Genomic DNA, 19,754 nt, shown 5'->3' on the forward strand with positions numbered 1-19,754 from the left:
CTCCTGAGCCTCTGAAAGAGCCATTGTCCACAACACACTCCCCACTTAAACTAAAATACCACACCTGAAAAGCAACCACAATATGCTCACCCCTCACTGTCTTTAAGTTTGTTAAGCCAGTCCAATCGACTTTTATCCCCTCGAGTTCCCAATTGTTATGGGTCCGGGTTTACAGAACCCCAAAGTATTTCATGGAGTTCAACCAACCCACAACGTTTAATAGATTGTGGTGTGCGAAGCACATGGCGTACTCTCCAGGTGTGATACAGGAGAGATGGACAAATGGTTTTTAAAACAAAACAATGTTTATTCTATGAACTCAAGTTAACCTTTTAAAAACAAACATTGAATATCTTAACACCCATTACTTCAAAGACAACACTAAAGTATCCTTCAAACTGTTCCTTTAAACATCCAAAAGACTTCAAACCTTCAAAAATAAGAACACATTAGGTTACATTCAATATATTTATAGTCCTTGGATTGCAGACATCAATCTTCCTGCAGCTCTCAGCAAAACACACAGACACTCCCAGCTGCCTTCTCAAACTGAAACTCAAAAAGCAGAAGTGAGCTCAGCTCCCCCCACCCTCTGACATCACTTCAGTAATATGATCAGCTCCATTTCTTAAAGGTACATTGCTTAAACATCCATTTCTTAAAGGTACTCTCACATGACAATAGTCAATGGATGGGAGGCGGGTTTGCATGATAGGCTGGGCTGTGTTCACGCTCTCTGTAATTTCTTACGGTCTTGGGCCGAGCATTAACATACCAAGCTGCGATGCAGCCTGTAAGGATGCTTTCAATGGTGCATCTGTAAAAATTGGTAAGAGCCAATGTGGACATGCCGAATTTCCTTAGTATAGGTATCTTGGGAGCCTCCTCTCTACTAAGGCAGACAAACGTGCTCACCATCTCGAACGCGCCAACTGAGCCTTCAGCCAATTGAGGAAAAGAATATTTGAGGAGCAGGATTTCCAACCCATGACCAAGGTCATGCTTTACTGGGAAGTAGTGATCCTTGCACTCTTATATGTGTCAGAGATTTAGAAAACCTACAGCAGGCATCTCCGAGCCCCAGAGAAGTACTACTAGTAATGCGTTTACAAGATTCTTCAAACTTCTCCCAAGTGAATGTGCCCAGCATCAACGCACTAATCACTCAAAACCAACTCCACAGAGTGTGACATGTCACTTGTTTCCCTGACACCAGACTCCCAAAGCCACTGCTCTAGTCAGAACTTGGTTATGTGGCAGGAGGCTCCCAGGAAAACAGGTGAAGGCTTTAGGGATGTCCTTGAAGCATCCCTCAAGAGGTCAAGCATATCAACAAACTCAAGCGACACCCTGGTTTGTGATTGATCAAAATGGAGAAGGCACATTCACGAAAGCACTAAAGAGACTTTGTTGGGAATGTGCAGAGCTGAAGTTGAGTCAGAGGGAGTGCACAAACCTCCGAACAGTCCATCTTCCCTACTCATCAAGCACCACCTGCTCTTCATGTGGAAGAGTCAATAGTCCACGCACTGGACTTTTCAGGCATCTCAGAACCCATCAAACTGGAGTGGAAGCAAGTAATCCTTACTTCCTTTCCCAAGAAGTAAGAATTAGCTTTTGTACTTGCCAATAGCTTTTAGTAATTTCTGTTCTTGGACCTCTAAATCTCTGCTCCTCCACAGTTTCTAGCTTTTCATTTAGAAGATATACTGATCTATCTTTCTTGGGTCCAAAATTGGGCGGCACGGTACCACAGTGGTTAGCACTATTGCTTCACAGCGCCAGGGACCCAGTTTTGATTCCCAACTTGGGTCCCTGTCTGTGCAGAGTCTGCACGTTCTCCCTGTGACTGTGTGGGTTTCCTCCAGGTGTCCCAAAAGACTTGCTTGTTAGGTGAATTGAACAGTCTGAATTCTCCGTCCGTGTACCCGAACAGGCGCAGTAGTGTTGCGACTAGGGGATTTTTACAGTAAGTTCATTGCAAGGTTAATGTAAGCCACTTGTGGCACTGATAAAGATTATTATTAATTGGGTGATCTCATACTTCCATGCATTGAACTTCATTTGCCACACTTTTGTCATCTTAAGCTAAGGCCCCAGTACAGATATCTGGGGGAATCTCCAAGTCAAATTCTGCAAATTTGAATAAAAGTCAAATACTCCTACTTCCTAACCAACTCCATAAAGCATGTGGATCGCAGTTGAATAAAATGCATAATCCATCTGTTTGTTCAAGGCAGTAATTTTATTGTGGGGGTGGGGAGGCAGCAAATTGTTGACATTTCAAAGACGTCACTGAACTGCTCGATTGAGTTACAGTTTAGTAACTCACTACGAGTCACCTATTCACGGGTAGTATTACCTTCCTACAGCTTCCACTGTAATGTATCATTAACTGCAATCAAATCCTGACAAGCCTTCAAATGTCTGTAGCACAAACTATTATCTCTACTAATAAAAACTTAAACAGATTAGCCATAAATCATATTCAAATATTGTAACATTATAAATGGTATCGTAAACCAGCTTTGTCCTTCAGTTAAGTATTTAATTTGTTCACAGATTACTTGGTTTTTGGAGAGATGATTGATAGTTTATAACTTAGCATAACTTTAAAGTCATGTAATCACAATGGTGAAGATTAACAAAAAAGGGGTAACTAAGATACCTTCACACACAAAGAACAGCTTGTTATCATAACAAGGAACGACAAAAGCTGAACGTTTTCCAGCTTGCTTCTGCTAATACGATGGGAGCAAACCTGATTAAGAATTAAAGTGTTATAAAAATCCAAATACTGAGAGATGTGAAGCAAAAACATAGCTGAAAAAGTCATTGCAAATTTCTTAAAAGTACTATAGTTAAAGCTCATGTAGTCGGGTTGATATTTCTCTGGATCTTTGAAATTAATTATTTAGATGTGTCAACTTTAATTATTGCGTGAGTTATGAGCACTAATAAGCAAACCCAGTAAAGACACCTTATAGAACATTTATATAACAGACTCCAGAGGACAACATCTGGGAAATCAATGGTAAACAATCATTTTCAATAGGATCAATTTTCATTTTACCTTTGTCTAGAAGTTCAAAGACTAAAATGGCATTATTTCCAACATCGCCTATAATTTGAACGGTCCTCTTAAAATTTAAAATAATTCCTATCACTGAAACTATAGACTTGATCAGAACCATTCCCTTTCCAACCTCTATTGCAACAGTGAAGAAAGAATTAGGCAAAGGGTTAAAATGGTGAAAATGGAGATCCTATCCACAACTCAGTGTGTTCCTGGCCGCCACTATATTAGAGGGGCAAGCATTGAGTATCCAACTATGAAGGCGTGGAAGAATTAGGCAAAGGGTTAAATACATGTAAATCAGGTTTCAACTGATGCGGAACAGGAAACATGGAGATTGGGAACATTGCTATGGAGATCCTGGTGGGATTGTGTCGGAACCGTTTATTGTATAACAGGGGCGCAATGAGAATACAGCTGCCGCAATTATCTTTCACTGCAGTGCAGTTTGTGACTATGCCACTATTGTTTGTTTGGAAATTCAATGACTTCCTCCTAAATGGTTTGAAGAGGTCAGTGGCCCCAGATACCACATGAGGAAATTGAACACCAGGGGACAATGTGTACACTGTCTTGGTGACCACACTGCAAGATAATTTCTTGCATGAATACTTCTAATTCCGATGAGTAGCTCCAACACTGTCATGGTTGATGTGCTAAACCTACTATGTTGACCAGCGAGGCAAAGATAGCAACATGCTGACGACAATGGATTCTGTTATGATCTCCATTGAGACCAATAACATTTTAAAACTTCTAGTTATTAGCTGAAAGACTGGACAAAATTTCACATTTTTAAACTTTTACTGTAACAAATGACTTAAAAGGCCATTGAGTAAACATTTTCATTTGTAGGCAATTTATACTTCAACTGTAGAAAGTTACATTTCCCTTGTATACGTATTAACCATCGCAATCTCCACCAACTTGCATTCCTCAACTTGCTCCCAGCTTCCAATAATTTTCAAAATCTCCATTCTGGCAAGTAATAAATTTGAGTGACTGTCTCCAGGCACATTCCTTAGCTTTCGGAGTTTCTTAAAACTCACCACAGCAGTAAAGCCTCTTCCAATGATTTGATTTCCCCCAGGGATACCAGGATGAATCTCCTGGAATTCTTACATGGCTACATAAGAACATAAGAACTAGGAACAGGAGTAGGCCATCTGGCCCCTCGAGCCTGCTCCGCCATTTAATGAGATCATGGCTGATCTTTGTGGACTCAGCTCCACTCTCTGGCCCGTACACCATATCCCCAAATCCCTTTATTCTTTAGAAAGGCATCTATCTTTTTCTTAAAAATGTTTAAAGAAGGAGCCTCAACTGCTTCACTGGGCAAGGAATTCCAGAGATTCACAACCCTTTGGGTGAAGAAGTTCCTCCTACACTCCGTCCTAAATCTACCTCCCCTTATTTTGAGGCTATGCCCCCTAGTTCTGCTTTCCCCGACCAGTGGAAACAACCTGCCCGCATCTATCCTATCTATTCCCTTCATAATTTTATATGTCTTAATAAGATCCCCCCGCATCCTTCTAAACTCCAATGAGTACAGTCCCAGTCTACTCAACCTCTCGTCATAATCTAATCCCCTCAACTCTGGGATCAACCTAGTGAATCTCCTCTGCACTCCCTCCAGTGCCAATATGTCCTTTCTCAGGTAAGGAGACCAAAACTGAACACAATACTCCAGATGCGGCCTCACCAACACCCTATACAATTGCAGCATGACCTCACTAGTCTTGAACTCCATCCCTCTAGCAATGAAGGACAAAACTCGATTAGCCTTCTTAATCACCTGTTGCACCTGCACACCAACTTTTTGCGACTCGTGCACCAGCACACCCAGGTCCCTCTGCACAGCAGCATGTTTTAACACCTTACCGTTTAAATAATAATCTATTCTGCTGTTATTCCTCCCAAAATGGATAGCCTCACACTTGGCAACATTGAATTCCATCTGCCAGACCCTAGCCCATTCACCTAACCTATCCAAATCCTTCTGATTGTCTATCTTCAGCCGAGCCCATTTCCTTCCCACATCTGGCTGTGGGAGTTCGTAAAGTAAAGTTGCCTTTTCTCTGTTGACCACTAGAGCGTCTATTTTCTGTCCGTTATATCAAGTGATTTACAGGTAAGCCTATAACCTGACCACAGAAAGGCTTCTTCTGCCCTCCTCCTCGTGGCAACATGAAACACAGTAACCTTACATCCAGGTAAAAATGCTCATTGGTTATCTTTAATCCTAACTTGCTTTCATCTTACAAGTAAATGGTCCATTTACAGCACAACTGTTTACAGCACCTTTCTGGGGTTTGGGGAGATCCAGAAGCTACCCAGAATAAATTCAGAAACTATTTCCAGTGTCAATACCTTGCACCTTCTTCTCAGTAAAACAATCTAAGCCTTTCTTTGATCTCTAACAAATCAAACCACCCAGGCTTACTGTCAGTCTGTAGAGCAGTTCATATAACCCTCTTCATTTACCCTAAATTTAAAGCTACAGTCTGAAAAATAAAAAATCTTATAAACCTTATCATTGTAACAAAATCATGTGACACAAGGGCCAAGCAACATGGGGGAATAGCCCAGCTAGTGTTATGTCTACGTAATACGGTCCATCATCCCCAAGTAACTAATTGCTCAGGACAGGATAACCTTGAGAACAGTTGAGGCGATATCTGATTTTATATATCAAGATTAATCACTGACATCAATGAGCAAATGCTCACCTGCCGGGCCTACACAGGGAATGTCAGTTACTGGGTATTGGAATACCAGTCAAAAAAAACATCTTTCATATCAGAACAATGCATGACAACATTCTCACTTCAAAGGCATCGAGTCCTATACAATCACTGCCTGAAGCTCTTTTTTCCTTCCTGCTACACTGTCAAGGAACACAACTGAACCATCACATTGCTCTGTGAGCTAACTGAAAATACAAAGTTGGTCTAGCTAACGTTGACCAGTATGGCAGCAGAAAAGACATAACCCCAGGCACATTGAGATTTTGAATCAGCCATTACTCAGAACTGAACCCTGACTGAATGGAGCTTCAGGCAGATGGCTAAATGCTTGGACAAAGAGGTAGGTTTTAAAGAGTGTCTTAAAGGAGGAAAAAGAGGTAGCGAGATGGAGAGGTTTAGGGAAGAATTTCTAGAGCTTAGGGGCTATGAAGCTAAAAGCAAGGTCACCATTGGGAGAAGCAAGTAAAATCAGAGATGCGCAAGAGATCAGAATTAGATGAGTGCAGATATCTTGGGAGGGTTGGACGCGATTACAGAGATAGTGAGGGATGAGGCCATGGAGGGACTTAAAAACTAGGATGAGAATTTTGAAATTGAGGTGCTGCTTAATCAGGAGCCAATTTGGTCAGCTGATAGGTGAATGGGACTTGGCTTGGAGTAAGGACATGGGCAGTCGAGTTTACAATAAGTAAAACATGGGAGACCAATCTGGAGTGCACTGGTATAGTCGTTTAGTGATAACATGGATGAGGGTTTCAGCAGCAGATGAATTAATGCAGGGGCAGTGTGTGATGGAATCGCTGGTTTCAAAGTTTGTATTTTTGAGACAGTGCAAAATTGAGAGCGGAAACTGAAAAGGACTATGATCAGCTTGGGGGATCCGTAAACCAAAAAAAAATCAAATTTACCAAGTGACCCCAAAATGAAGAAATTACCAACAAGATTTTCACTTTTTGTAACTTTAACAACACACAGGGCCAACGCAAATTAAACATGAATTAACAGGCCGATGATACTTCAAATAAAAATGTAAATTTCACTTTAAATAGTTGGCATAACAAAGATACGTCCTGCACAACCTCAAGCATTCCCCTTCAGCATGAACGTTATCATGTAGCTACACTGATCAACAATATGTTCTTCCTTATTTATACAGGGTAGGTGAGGAGTCCTATCTGACAGCAGCTTTCATCCCGGAGTTTCACAAGTAAATTATCATCAAGGTACATTTCTATGAACACCTCTCTCCCTTGGGTCATGACAGTCCTGATGGTGTAGCTATCCAAAGTTCCTCTTCAAACGACCAACCAATAACACACTGGTTCAGTTTGGCCACTGCTGGTGAAACATCTAGTTCTTTAGCATCTCTGTGCAATTCACGCAGCCTTCCAGGTTTTAGACATGTTTAGCCTATTCAGACAATGCCTCCAAGAGGTCCTGCATGTTTGCTGATCACCTTCTGCCTCTAGCTCTCCTTTGTGTCTCCGTGTATTTCGTATGTTAACTTCCTTCCTGTTCATACTACATCTGGGCCTAGAGTCTCGTGGACCAGTATTTCTTATTATCCAAGAAAATTGGAAATTATTCCTTGTCAAACAGACATCCATAAAGCAATTTTAACGACATCTTAAAGAAATTATCAAATTGTCCTTACTATGCTCCTTGCAGGTCAAAGATAGTCACAAAACCTTTGGTTTCGAAGGAAACTAAGGCTGAAACTGAGATTGGAAACCTAAACTTCTGGAGAAACTGAAACTGGTTGAAACAAGATAAAAGGTCACAGGTACGGTACGGCACATTAGCACAGTGGTTAGCACTGTTGCCTCACAGCACCAAGGTCATGGGTTCGATTCCCAGCTTGGGTCACTGTCTGTGCGGAGTCTGCATGTTCTCCCCTGCATGTGTTTCTTCCGAGTGCTCCAGTTTCCTCCCACAAATCCTGAAAGACATGCTGTTCGGTAAATTGGAGATTCTGAATTCTCCCTCTGTGTACCCGAACAGGCACCAGAGTGTGACGGCTAGGGGATTTTCACAGTAACTTCAATGCAGTATTAATGTAAGCCTACTTGTGACAATAATAAGATTAGTATTAGGTCATTCAAGTTAAAGACAATGATCCCAGTGCTGAAGGCCCAGCAGGCTGAAAAAGATGGAGGCTGGGAATATGCAAATAGACAGTTGCTGCAGCTGTTTCTGTTGCTTGAAGACAGATTACATTACTGGATCTACGGAGGTTTTGCCAACATGGGCCATTTTGTTAAAGACCATGCCCGCTGAATTTGAGTTTGTTTTGTGCTGCTGGGGAGCACGTTGAATCCTGGAAGAGGAGCTGGAATTCTTTGGGTAAGAGTTTTGAAGTCTTTGGGGCTGCATTTGATGACAGATATGTTGAGTGGACTGCCGAGTAATTTGGTGAGATCTGCCATTTAATGTATGGAGTTTATAATAAACCACGATCTGCCTGTTAATAATTCATGTTTAATTTATGTTGAGCTTGGGTTTGATTGATAAGGTAAAACATTTTTTAAATGAAATCTTGCCTATTGGTTTTCTCATTGTGGTCATTCAGTATACTTGGTTTATTGGTCTCCATGAGTCAGTAGCTAGGTAATGGACATTATAGTGGAGAATAAACACAATGGTTTCAGTCTGCCCAACGTTTAGACATGCTAGTTGAAACTCAGAAACCTTATATAAATGAAACATGGCCATTAGAATCAGCCAATTATTTACATTCGATAAAGTTGTGGATTCATTGGCCATTTCTGTCATCACTGTTCCCATACCCCACTTGCAACAGAGGTCCTAAGCAATATGCTGTTTGTGACTTTGCAAACACAGAACTTTACACAAACACATTAATAGCAACAACTGTTTCAACTCCCATGGTCAGCAAACTATTTGTGTGGATTTATTTTATGAATTCTCTTTATAATCAAGAAAATTTCAAAAAGGTCGCCAAAAGATCAAAAGAGGAAATTGCCTCTCCAGTGCCTCTCTGCACCTTTCCCTTCTTGCCCCTCCCTCACCTCTCCTCCTCATACCCACTATCCGTCCTGCCTATTTCCCCTGCCTCACCATCCCGCAAACCCTGGCTCTCCTTGCCCCCGTTCCAAGCTCCTTCGGTTCCCCTACCTCCCCTTCAACACTCTTGCCATCACCACCTCCTCTCCCTCCCTTCATTTTGCACCCCGTCCTCCCATTTGCCTACACCCTCCACTTCCTATTGATTCCCTACCATTCCACTCGTCCTCTCCTTCTCCATTCCATCTTCTTGACCCAGACCCATTCCTAGCCTCCTCTTACCCAATACTCATCCCTGCACTCCACATTACCGCCTCCTCCATCTTGCCCATCCTCATCCATCATTTTTGCCAACCCCATTCCCTCCCCCTTTGCCAACTCCCTTCTCCTCCCCCTCTGTCCCACCCCCAGCATTTCCCCACACCTAACCCACTCCTTCCCCTCTGTATTTCTACCCCACCGCTCCCCCACCCCTACCACCCAGTCCTTCTGCTCCCCTCCTTCCCCCATCCCTTACCCTCACCCCACCCCATACCCTCCGCCTCCTCTCCCTCACCACTCGCCCTCCTCTTCCCACTCCTTGCCCTCCTCTCCCTCCACCCCTCTCCGTACCCTCCCCCTCCTCTCCTCCACCCCTTGCCCTCCTCTCCCCACCCCACTCCGTACCCTCCCCCTCCTCTCCTCCACCCCTTGCCCTCCTCTCCCCCACCCTTCGCCCTCTTCTACCCCACCCTTCGCCCTCCTCTCCCCCACCACTCGCCCTCCTCGCCCCCACCCCTTGCCCTCCTCTCCCCCACCACTCGCCCTCCTCGCCCCCACCCCTTGCCCTCCTCTCCCCCACCCTTCGCCCTCCTCTCCCCACCCCTCGCCCTCCTCTCCCCCACCACTCGCCCTCCTCTCCCGCACCCCACTCCGTACACTCCCCCTTCTCTCCCCCACCACTACCACCCAGTACTTCTCCTCCCCTCCTTCCCCCATCCATCCCCCCACCCCTTACCCTCCCCCACCCCATACACTCCCACTCCTCTCCCCCACCCCTTGCCCTCCTCTCCCCACTCCTTGCCCTCCTCTCCCCCCCTCCCCCTCTTCTACCCCACCCTTCGCCCTCCTCTCCCCCACCCTTCGTCCTCCTCTCCCCCACCACTCGCCCTCCTCTCCCCCACCCCTTGCCCTCCTCTCCCCCACCCTTCGCCCTCCTCACCCCACCCCTCGCGCTCCTCTCCCCCACCCCTCGCGCTCCTCTCCCCCACCCCTCGCCGTCCTCTCCAGCACCCCACCCCATACACTCCCACTCCTCTCCCCCACCCCTTGCCCTCCTCTCCCCCACCCCTTGCCCTCCTCTCCCCCACCCCACTCCGTACCCTCCTCCACCCCTCGCCCTCCTCTCCCCCACCCCACTCCGTACACTCCCCCTTCTCTCCCCCACCCCTACCACCCAGTCCTTCTCCTCCCCTCCTTCCCCATCCCTCCCCCCACCCCTTACCGTCCCCCACCCCATACCCTCCCCCTCCTCACCTCTCGCCCTCCTCTCCCCACCCCTCCTCTCCCCCCACCCCACTCCGTACCCTCCCCTTCCTCTCCTCCACCACTTGCCATCCTCTCCCCCACACTTCGCCCTCTTCTACCCAACCCCTCGCCCTCTTCTACCCAACCCCTCGCCCTCCTCTCCCCCATCCTTCGCCCTCCTCTCCCCCACCCTTCGCCCTCCTCTCCCCCACCCCTCACCCTCCTCGCCCCACCCCTTGCCATCCTCTCCCGCACCCCTCGCCCTCCTCACCCAACCCCTCGCCCTCCTCACCCAACCCCTCGCCCTCCTCACCCAACCCCTCGCCCTCCTCACCCAACCCCTCGCCCTCCTCTCCCCCACCCTTCGCCCTCCTCTCACCCACCCCTCGCCCTCCTTGCCCCCACCCCTTGCCCTCCTCTCCCCCACCCCTCGCCCTCCTCTCCCGCACCCCACTCCGTACACTCCCCCACCCTTCGCCCTCCTCTCCCCACCCCTCGCCCTCCTCTCCCCCACCCCTCGCCCTCCTCTCCCGCACCCCACTCCGTACACTCCCCCTCCTCTCCCCACCCCTTGCCCTCCTCTCCCCCACCCCACTCCGTACCCTCCCCCTCCTCTCCCCCACCCTTCGCCCTCCTCTCACCCACCCCTCGCCCTCCTTGCCCCCACCCCTTGCCCTCCTCTCCACCACCCCTCGCCCTCCTCTCCCGCACCCCACTCCGTACACTCCCCCACCCTTCGCCCTCCTCTCCCCACCCCTCGCCCTCCTCTCCCCCACTCCTTGCCCTCCTTTCCCCATCACTCTCCCCTACCCCCACCACTTTCCCCCTTCCACTCTCCCCTCCCCTACCCCTCTCCCCTACACCTCCCCCTTACCTCTCCACCTCCACTCTCCCCTACCCCTCTCTTCCTACTCCTCCCACCACTCCTCCCCTGCCCCTCTCCCACTCCCTCCCAATACCCCATTTTCCCCACCGCCCCTCTTCCCCACCCAGCCTCCACCCCTCCCCAAACCCGATGCCCACCCCCTCCCCAACCACTATGCCCACCCCCTCCCCAACCTCTATGCCCACCCCCTCCCCAACCACCATGCCCACCTCATCACTCCCCACCCCATATGCCCAGCTTCACCCTTCCCCACCCCTTCCCACACCCCTTCCCCCTCCATCCCCCCTCATCCCTCACTCTCCCCCCTCCCTCTCCCCCCCTCATCCCTTCCTCCTCCCCCTCCCCTCCCTCCATCCCTTCCCCCTCCTCCCTCCCTCTCCCCCCTCCATCCATCCCTCCCTCTACCCCCTCCATCCCTCCCTTTCCCGCCCCTCCATCCCTCCCTCCCTCTCCCCCCCCTCCATCCCTCCCTCTCTCCCTCCCGCTCACCCCCTCCATCCCTCCCTCTCCCCCCTCCATCCCTCCCTCTCCCCCCCTCCAATTTCCTCCCTCCATCCCTCCCTCTCCCCCCTCCATCCCTCCCTCTCCCCCTCTCCATCCCTTCCCCTCCCCCCTCCCTCTCCCCCCCTCCTTCCCTCCCCTCCCCCCCTCCTTCCCTCCCCCCTCCCTCCCTCCTTCCCTCCCCCCCTCCCTCCCTCCCCCTCCCCCCCCTCTCCCCCCCCCTCCCTCTCCACACCCTCTCCCCCCCTCCATCCCTCCCTCCCCCCCTCCATCCCTCCCTCCCCCCCTCCATCCCTCCCTCTCCCCCCTTCCATCCCTCCCTCTCCCCCCCTCCATCCCTCCCTCACCCCCCTCCATCCCTCCCTCTCCCCCCCTCCATCCCTCCCTCTCTCCCCCCCTCCATCCCTCCCTCTCCCCCTCCATCCATCCCTCCCTCTACCCCCTCCATCCCTCCCTCCCCCTCCCCCCTCCCTCCATCCCTCCCTCTACCCCCCTCCATCCCTCCCTCCCTCTCCCCCCTCCCTCCATCCCTCCCTCTCACCCCCCTCCATCCCTCCCTCCCCCCTCCATCCATCCCTCCCTCTCCCCCTCCATCCCTCCCTCCCCCCTCCATCCCTCCCTCCCCCCTCCTTCCCTCCTTCTCCCCCCCCTCCATCCCTCCCTCTCCCCCCTCCATCCCTCCCTCTCCCCCCCTCCATCCCTCCCTCTCCACCCCCCTCCGTCCCTCCATCCCTCCCACCCTCCCTCTCCCCCCCTCCATCCCTCCCTCTCCCCCCCTCCATCCCTCCCTCTCCCCCCTCCATCACTCCCTCCCCCCTCCATCCCTCCCTCTTCCGCCCCCCTCCATCCCTCCCTCTTCCCCCCCCATCCCTCCCTCTCCCCCCCTCCATCCCTCCCTCCCACCCTCCATCCCTCCCACTCCCCCCCTCCATCCCTCCCTCTCCCCCCCTACATCCCTCCCTCTCCCCCCCTCCATCCCTCCCTCTACCCCCCTCCTTCACTCCCTCTCCCCCCTCCGTCCCTCCCTCTCCCCCCTCCGTCCCTCCCTCTCCCCCCTCCGTCCCTCCCTCCCCCCCATCCGTCCCTCCCTCTCCCCCCTCCATCCCTCCCTCCCCCCCTCCATCCCTCCCTCTCCCCCCCCTCCATCCCTCCCTCTCCCCCCTCCATCCCTCCTTCTCCCCCCTCCATCCCTCCCTCTCCCCCCCTCCATCCCTCCCTCTCCCCCCCTCCATCCCTCCCTCTCCCCCCCTCCATCCCTCCCTCTCCCCCCTCCATCCCTCCCTCTCCCCCCCTCCATCCCTCCCTCTCCCCCCCTCCATCCCTCCCTCTCCACCCCCCTCCGTCCCTCCATCCCTCCCTCCCACCCTCCATCCCTCGCACTCCCCCCCTCCATCCCTCCCTCTCCCCCCCCTCCATCCCTCCCTCTCCCCCCCTCCGTCCCTCCCTCTCCCCCCCTCCGTCCCTCCCTCTCCCCCCTCCGTCCCTCCCTCCCCCATCCATCCCTCCCTCTCTCCCTCCATCCCTCCCTCCCCCCTCCATCCATCCCTCCCTCCCCCCTCCATCCCTCCCTCTCCCCCCCCTCCATCCCTCCCTCCCCCCCCTCCATCCCTCCCTCTCCCCCCTCCATCCCTCCCTCCCCCCCCTCCATCCCTCCCTCTCCCCCCTCCATCCCTCCTTCTCCCCCCTCCATCCCTCCTTCTCCCGCCCTCCATCCCTCCCTCTCCCCCCCTCCATCCCTCCCTCTCCCCCCCTCCATCCCCCCCTCTCCCCCCCTCCATCCCTCCCTCTCCACCACCCTCCGTCCCTCCATCCCTCCCACCCTCCCTCTCCCCCCCTCCATCCCTCCCTCTCCCCCCCTCCATCCCTCCCTCTCCCCCTCTCCCCCCCTCCATCCCTCCCTCTCCCCCCCTCCATCCCTCCCTCTCCCCCCCTCCATCCCTCCCTCCCTCTCCCCCCCTCCCTCTCCCCCCCTCTCCCCCTCCATCCCTCCCCTCCCTCCCTCTCCCCCCCTCCATCCCTCTCTCCCTCTCCCCCCTCCATCCCTCTCCCCCCCTCTCCTCCCTCCTCTCCTCACCCCCCCACCTCTTCCCCCCTCCCCTCCCCCCCTCTTCCCCTCTCCCCCCTCCCCCCCTCTTCCCCCCTCCCCTCCCCCCCTCCCCCTCCCCTCTCCCCCTCCCCCCTCTCCCTCCCCCCTCCTCCCCTCCCTCTCCTCCCCCTCCCTCCTCTCCTCCCCCCCTCCTCCCCCCTCCTCCCCTCCCTCTCCTCCCCCCTCCCCTCCCCCCCTCCCCCCTCCCCTCTCCCCCTCCCCCCTCCCTCTCCTCCCCCTCCCTCCTCCTCCCTCCTCCTCTCCTCCCCCCCTCCTCCCCTCCCTCTCCTCCCCCCTCCCCCCTCTCCCCCCCTCCTCCCCTCCCTCTCCTCCCCCCCCATCCTCTCCTCCCCCCCCTCCTCTCCTCCCCCCCTCCTCTCCTCCCCCCCCTCCTCTCCTCCCCCCCCTCCTCTCCTCCCCCCCCTCCTCTCCTCCCCCCCCTCCTCTCCTCCCCCCCCCCTCTCCTCCCCCCCCCTCTCCTCTCCCCCCCCGCCCCTCCCCTCCTCTCCTCCCCCCCCTCCTCTCCCCCCCTCCTCTCCTCTCCCCCCCCCGGCCCATCCCCCCTCCTCCTCCCCCCCTCCTCCTCCTCCTCCCCACTGCCTCCCCCTCCCTCTCCCCCCCCTCCCCCCTCCCCCCCCGCCTCCATCCCTCCCCCCCTTCATCATCCCTCCCCCCCTTCATCATCCCTCCCTCCCCCCTCCATCATCCCTCCCTCCCCCCCTCCATCATCCCTCCCTCCCTCCATCATCCCTCCCTCCCCCTCCATCATCCCTCCCTCCCCCCCTCCATCATCCCTCCCCCTCCATCATCCCTCCCTCCCCTCCCCCTCCATCATCCCTCCCTCCCCTCCCCCCATCATCCCTCCCTCCCCTCCCCCCATCATCCCTCCCTCCCTCCCCCCAATCATCCCTCCCTTCCCCCTCCATCCCCTCCCCCCACATCCCTCCCTCCCCCCCCATCATCCCTCCCTCCATCCCCTCCCCCCATCATCCCTCCCTCCCCTCCCCCCCCGCCCCTCCTCCTCCTCCTCCTCCCCTCTCCCCCCCCCGCCCCTCCTCCTCCCCCCCCCCCCCGGCCTCCATCCCTCCCCGCCCCTCCCCCCCGCCCCTCCTCCTCCCCCCCCCCGGCCTCCATCCCTCCCCCCCTCCATCATCCCTCCCTCCATCCCCTCCCCCCATCATCCCTCCCTCCCCCCCCCATCATCCCTCCCTCCCCCCCCCCATCATCCCTCCCTCCCCCCCCCATCATCCCTCCCTCCCCCCCCCCATCATCCCTCCCTCCCCCCCCCCCCATCATCCCTCCCTCCCCCCCCCCATCATCCCTCCCTCCCCCCCCCCATCATCCCTCCCTCCCCCCCCCATCATCCCTCCCTCCCCCCCCCCATCATCCCTCCCTCCCCCCCCCATCATCCCTCCCTCCCCCCCCCCATCATCCCTCCCTCCCCCCCCCCATCATCCCTCCCTCCCCCCCCCATCATCCCTCCCTCCCCCCTGCTCCATCATCCCTCCCTCCCCCCCTCCATCATCCCTCCCTCCCCCCCTCCATCATTCCTCCCTCCCCCCTCCATTATCCCCCCTCCCCCCATCATCCCCCCTCCCCCATCATCCCTCCCTCCCTCCCCCCCAATCATCCCTCCCTTCCCCCCCTCCATCCCCTACCCCACATCCCTCCCTTCCCCCCCCCATCATCCCTCCCTCCATCCCCTCCCCCCATCATCCCTCCCTCCCCTCCCCCCTCATCCCTCCCTCCCCTCCCCCCCTCCCCTCATCCCTCCCTCTCCCCCCCACCTCTCCCCCCCTCCCCCCCCCCCTCTCCATCCCCCCTCCCCTCTCCCTCCTCCATCCCCCCCTCCCCTCTCCCCCCTCCCCCCTCCATCCCCCCCTCCCCTCTCCCCCTCTCCATCCCCCCCCTCCATCCCCCCCTCCCCCCTCTCCATCCCCCCCTCCCCTCTCCATCCCCCCTCCCCCCTCTCCATCCCCCCCTCCCCTCTCCCCCCTCCCCTCCCCCTCTCCATCCCCCCCTCCCCTCTCCTCTCCCCCCTCTCCATCCCCCCCTCCCCTCTCCCCCTCCCCTCCCCTCTCCCCCCTCTCCATCCCCCCTCCCCTCTCCCCCTCCCCTCCCCTCTCCCCCCTCCCCATCCCCCCCCCCTCTCCACCGCTCCATCTCCCCCCTCCCCCGCTCCATCTCCCCCCTCCCCCCCTCCATCTCCCCCCCTCCCCCCCTCTCCATCTCCCCCTCTCCATCCCCCCCTCCCCTCCCCCCCTCCCTCTCCATCCCCCCCTCCCCCCCTCTCCATCCCCCCTCCCCCCTCTTCATCCCCCCCCTCTCCCCCCCCCTCCTCCATCCCCTCCTCCATCCCCCCCCTCCCCCTCCCCCCCTCTCCATCCCCCCCTCTCCATCCCCCCCTACCCCCCTCTCCATCCCCCCTCCCCCCTCTTCATCCCCCCTCCCCCCTCTTCATCCCCCCCCTCTCCCCCCCTCCTCCATCCCCCCCTCCTCCATCCCCCCCTCCCCCTCCCCCCCTCTCCATCCCCCCCTCTCCATCCCCCCCTCCCCCTCTCCATCCCCCCTCCCCCCTCTTCATCCCCTCTCCCCCCCCTCCTCCATCCCCTCCTCCATCCCCCCCCCTCCCCCTCCCCCTCCATCCCCCCCCTCCCCCTCCCCCTCCCCCTCCCCCTCCCCCTCCATCCCCCCCCTCCCCCTCCCCCCTCCATCCCCCCCTCCCTCCATCCCCCCCCCACCCCCCCCCTCCCCCCCACCCCCCCTCCCCTCCACCCCCCCTCCCCCTCCATCCCCCCCCTCCCTCCATCCCCCCCCACCCTCCATCCCCCCCTCCATCCCCCCCCTCCACCCTCCATCCCCCCCTCCACCCCCCCTCCCCCCACCCCCCCTCCCCCCCTCCATCCCCCCCCTCCCCCGCTCCATCTCCCCCCTCCCCCCCTCTCCATCTCCCCCCCTCTCCATCCCCCCTCCACCCCCCCTCCCCCCACCCCCGCTCCATCTCCCCCCCTCCCCATCTCCCCCCCCTCTCCATCTCCCCCCCTCTCCATCCCCCCCTCCCCATCCCCCCCTCCCCCCTCTCCATCCCCCCCCCTCTCCCCCCCTCCTCCATCCCCTCCTCCATCCCCCCCTCCCCATCCCCCCCTCCCCCCTCTCCATCCCCCCCCCTCTCCCCCCCTCCTCCATCCCCTCCTCCATCCCCCCCCCTCCCCCCCTCTCCCCCCCTCCTCCATCCCCTCCTCCATCCCCCCCTCACCCCCCTCTCCCTCCCCCCCCTCCCTCCATCCCCCCCCACCCTCCATCCCCCCCACCCCCCCCTCCCCTCCATCCCCCCCCTCCACCCCCCCCTCCCCCTCCATCCCCCTCCCCCTCCACCCCCCCTCCACCCCCCTCCCCCCCTCCATCCCCCCCCCTCCCCCCCTCCATCCCCCCTCCCCCCCTCCATCGCCCCCCCCTCCCCCCCTCCATCCCTCCATCCCCCCCCTCCCCCCCTCTCCACCCCCCCCTCCCCCCTCCTCCCCCCCCTCTCCACCCCCCCTCCTCTCCCCCCCTCCTCTCCATCCCCCCCCATCCCCCCTCCTCTCCATCCCCCCCATCCCCCCCTCCTCTCCATCCCCCCCCATCCCCCCCCTCCTCTCCATCCCCCCCCATCCTCTCCATCCCCCCCTCCTCTCCATCCCCCCCCCTCCTCTCCATCCCCCCCCTCCTCTCCATCCCCCCCCTCCTCTCCATCCCCCACCCCCCCCTCTCCATCCCCCACCCCCCCTCCTCTCCATCCCACCCCCCCTCCTCTCCATCCCACCCCCCCCTCCTCTCCATCCCCACCCCCCCTCCTCTCCATCCCCCACCCCCCCTCCTCTCCATCCCCCACCCCCCCTCCTCTCCATCCCCCACCCCCCCTCCTCTCCATCCCCCACCCCCCCTCCTCTCCATCCCCCACCCCCCCCCTCCTCTCCATCCCCCACCCCCCCCCCCTCCTCTCCATCCCCCACCCCCCCCCCTCCTCTCCATCCCCCACCCCCCCCCTCCTCTCCATCCCCCACCCCCCCCCTCCTCTCCATCCCCCACCCCCCCCCTCCTCTCCATCCCCCACCCCCCCCCTCCTCTCCATCCCCCACCCCCCCCCTCCTCTCCATCCCCCACCCCCCCCCTCCTCTCCATCCCCCACCCCCCCCTCCTCTCCATCCCCCACCCCCCCCCTCCTCTCCATCCCCCACCCCCCCCTCCTCTCCATCCCCCCCCCCCCTCCTCTCCATCCCCCACCCCCCCCCTCCTCTCCATCCCCCACCCCCCCCCTCCTCTCCATCCCCCACCCCCCCCCTCCTCTCCATCCCCCACCCCCCCTCCTCTCCATCCCCCACCCCCCCTCCTCTCCATCCCCCACCCCCCCCTCCTCTCCATCCCCCACCCCCCCCCCTCCTCTCCATCCCCCACGCCCCCCCCTCCTCTCCATCCCCCACCCCCCCCCCTCTCCATCCCCCACCCCCCCCCCTCCTCTCCATCCCCCACCCCCCCCCCTCCTCTCCATCCCCCCCCCCTCCTCTCCATCCCCCACCCCCCCCCCTCCTCTCCATCCCCCACCCCCCCCCCTCCTCTCCATCCCCCACCCCCCCCCCTCCTCTCCATCCCCCACACCCCCCCCTCCTCTCCATCCCCCACACCCCCCCCTCCTCTCCATCCCCCACCCCCCCCCTCCTCTCCATCCCCCACCCCCCCCCCCTCCTCTCCATCCCCCACCCCCCCCTCCTCTCCATCCCCCACCCCCCCCCTCCTCTCCATCCCCCACTCCCCCCCCCCTCCTCTCCATCCCCCACCCCCCCCCTCCTCTCCATCCCCCCCCCTCCTCTCCATCCCCCACCCCCCCTCCATCCCCCACCCCCCCCCCTCCATCCCCCACCCCCCCCCTCCATCCCCCACCCCCCCCCCTCCATCCCCCACCCCCCCCCCCTCCTCTCCATCCCCCACCCCCCCCCTCCTCTCCATCCTCCATCCCCCACCCCCTCCTCTCCATCCCCCACCCCCCCCTCCTCTCCATCCCCCCCACCCCCCCCTCCTCTCCATCCCCCCCACCCCCCCCCCTCCTCTCCATCCCCCCCACCCCCCCCCCTCCTCTCCATCCCCCCCACCCCCCCCCCTCCTCTCCATCCCCCCCCCTCTCTCTCCATCCCCCACCCCCCCCCTCTCTCTCTCCATCCCCCACCCCCCCCCTCTCTCTCTCCATCCCCCACCCCCTCCTCTCCATCCCCCACCCCCTCCTCTCCATCCCCCACCCCCTCCTCTCCGCTGCCATGGTAACCGAGCTCGCCCTGTAACGGCTCTGCGGGTGGCCCGGGGGAGGGGGGCACAGCGGCTCGGGGAGGCTGCCGCGGTCTGGGCGGGAGCGGAGGGAGGGAGATGCCGGGCGGCGGCCGCTTACCGGGTGCTGGCGGTGCGCCCGAGCCGATGGTGGGACCGCTTCCCGTCAGTCGCTGCCTCCGGGACACTTCAGCAAAACTTTCACCATGGAGCCGCCGACGCTACGGCGCGTCCCGAGGCTCAGGGAGCTCCTCTGGCCGGGACCACAGCCAGCTCGCAACTCGAAACCTCTGCAGGCTGCGTGTCGGCGGCGCTGCCAAGCCCACTGCGCCTGCCCAGACTGACCACTGCCCAGACTGACCACTGCCCTGACTGACCACTGCCCTGACTGACCACTGCCCGACCACTGCCCTGACTGACCACTGACTGACCACTGCCCAGACTGACCACTGCCCTGACTGACCACTGCCCGACCACTGCCCTGACTGACCACTGCCCAGACTGACCACTGCCCGACCACTGCCCTGACTGACCACTGACTGACCACTGCCCTGACTGACCACTTCTCTGACCACTGCCCTGACTGACCACTGCCCTGACTCGCCACTGACTGACCACTGCCCAGACTGACCA

At 58.3% G+C, this 19,754-nt stretch overlaps 1 protein-coding gene across 11 annotated transcripts in view; it reads right to left on the reverse strand.

The window, feature by feature from the left end:
- stk33 (serine/threonine kinase 33) overlaps window positions 1–19,415 on the reverse strand; it is a 244,685-nt gene extending 225,270 nt beyond the window's left edge. For 7 of the 11 annotated variants that reach the window (XM_072466451.1, XM_072466452.1, XM_072466456.1 and 4 more), the window contains exon 1: window positions 19,243–19,415. The gene's annotated coding sequence lies outside the window, so the exon portion shown is untranslated. The remainder of the gene's footprint in view (window positions 1–19,242) is intronic. The other 4 variants (XM_072466462.1, XM_072466459.1, XM_072466457.1 and 1 more) reach the window with 1 other exon arrangement.
- Window positions 19,416–19,754: the final 339 nt, after the last annotated feature.

The sequence above is a fragment of the Scyliorhinus torazame genome, chromosome 10 (genome assembly GCF_047496885.1).
Source record: "Scyliorhinus torazame isolate Kashiwa2021f chromosome 10, sScyTor2.1, whole genome shotgun sequence".
In the NCBI taxonomy this organism is placed as follows: domain Eukaryota; kingdom Metazoa; phylum Chordata; class Chondrichthyes; order Carcharhiniformes; family Scyliorhinidae; genus Scyliorhinus; species Scyliorhinus torazame.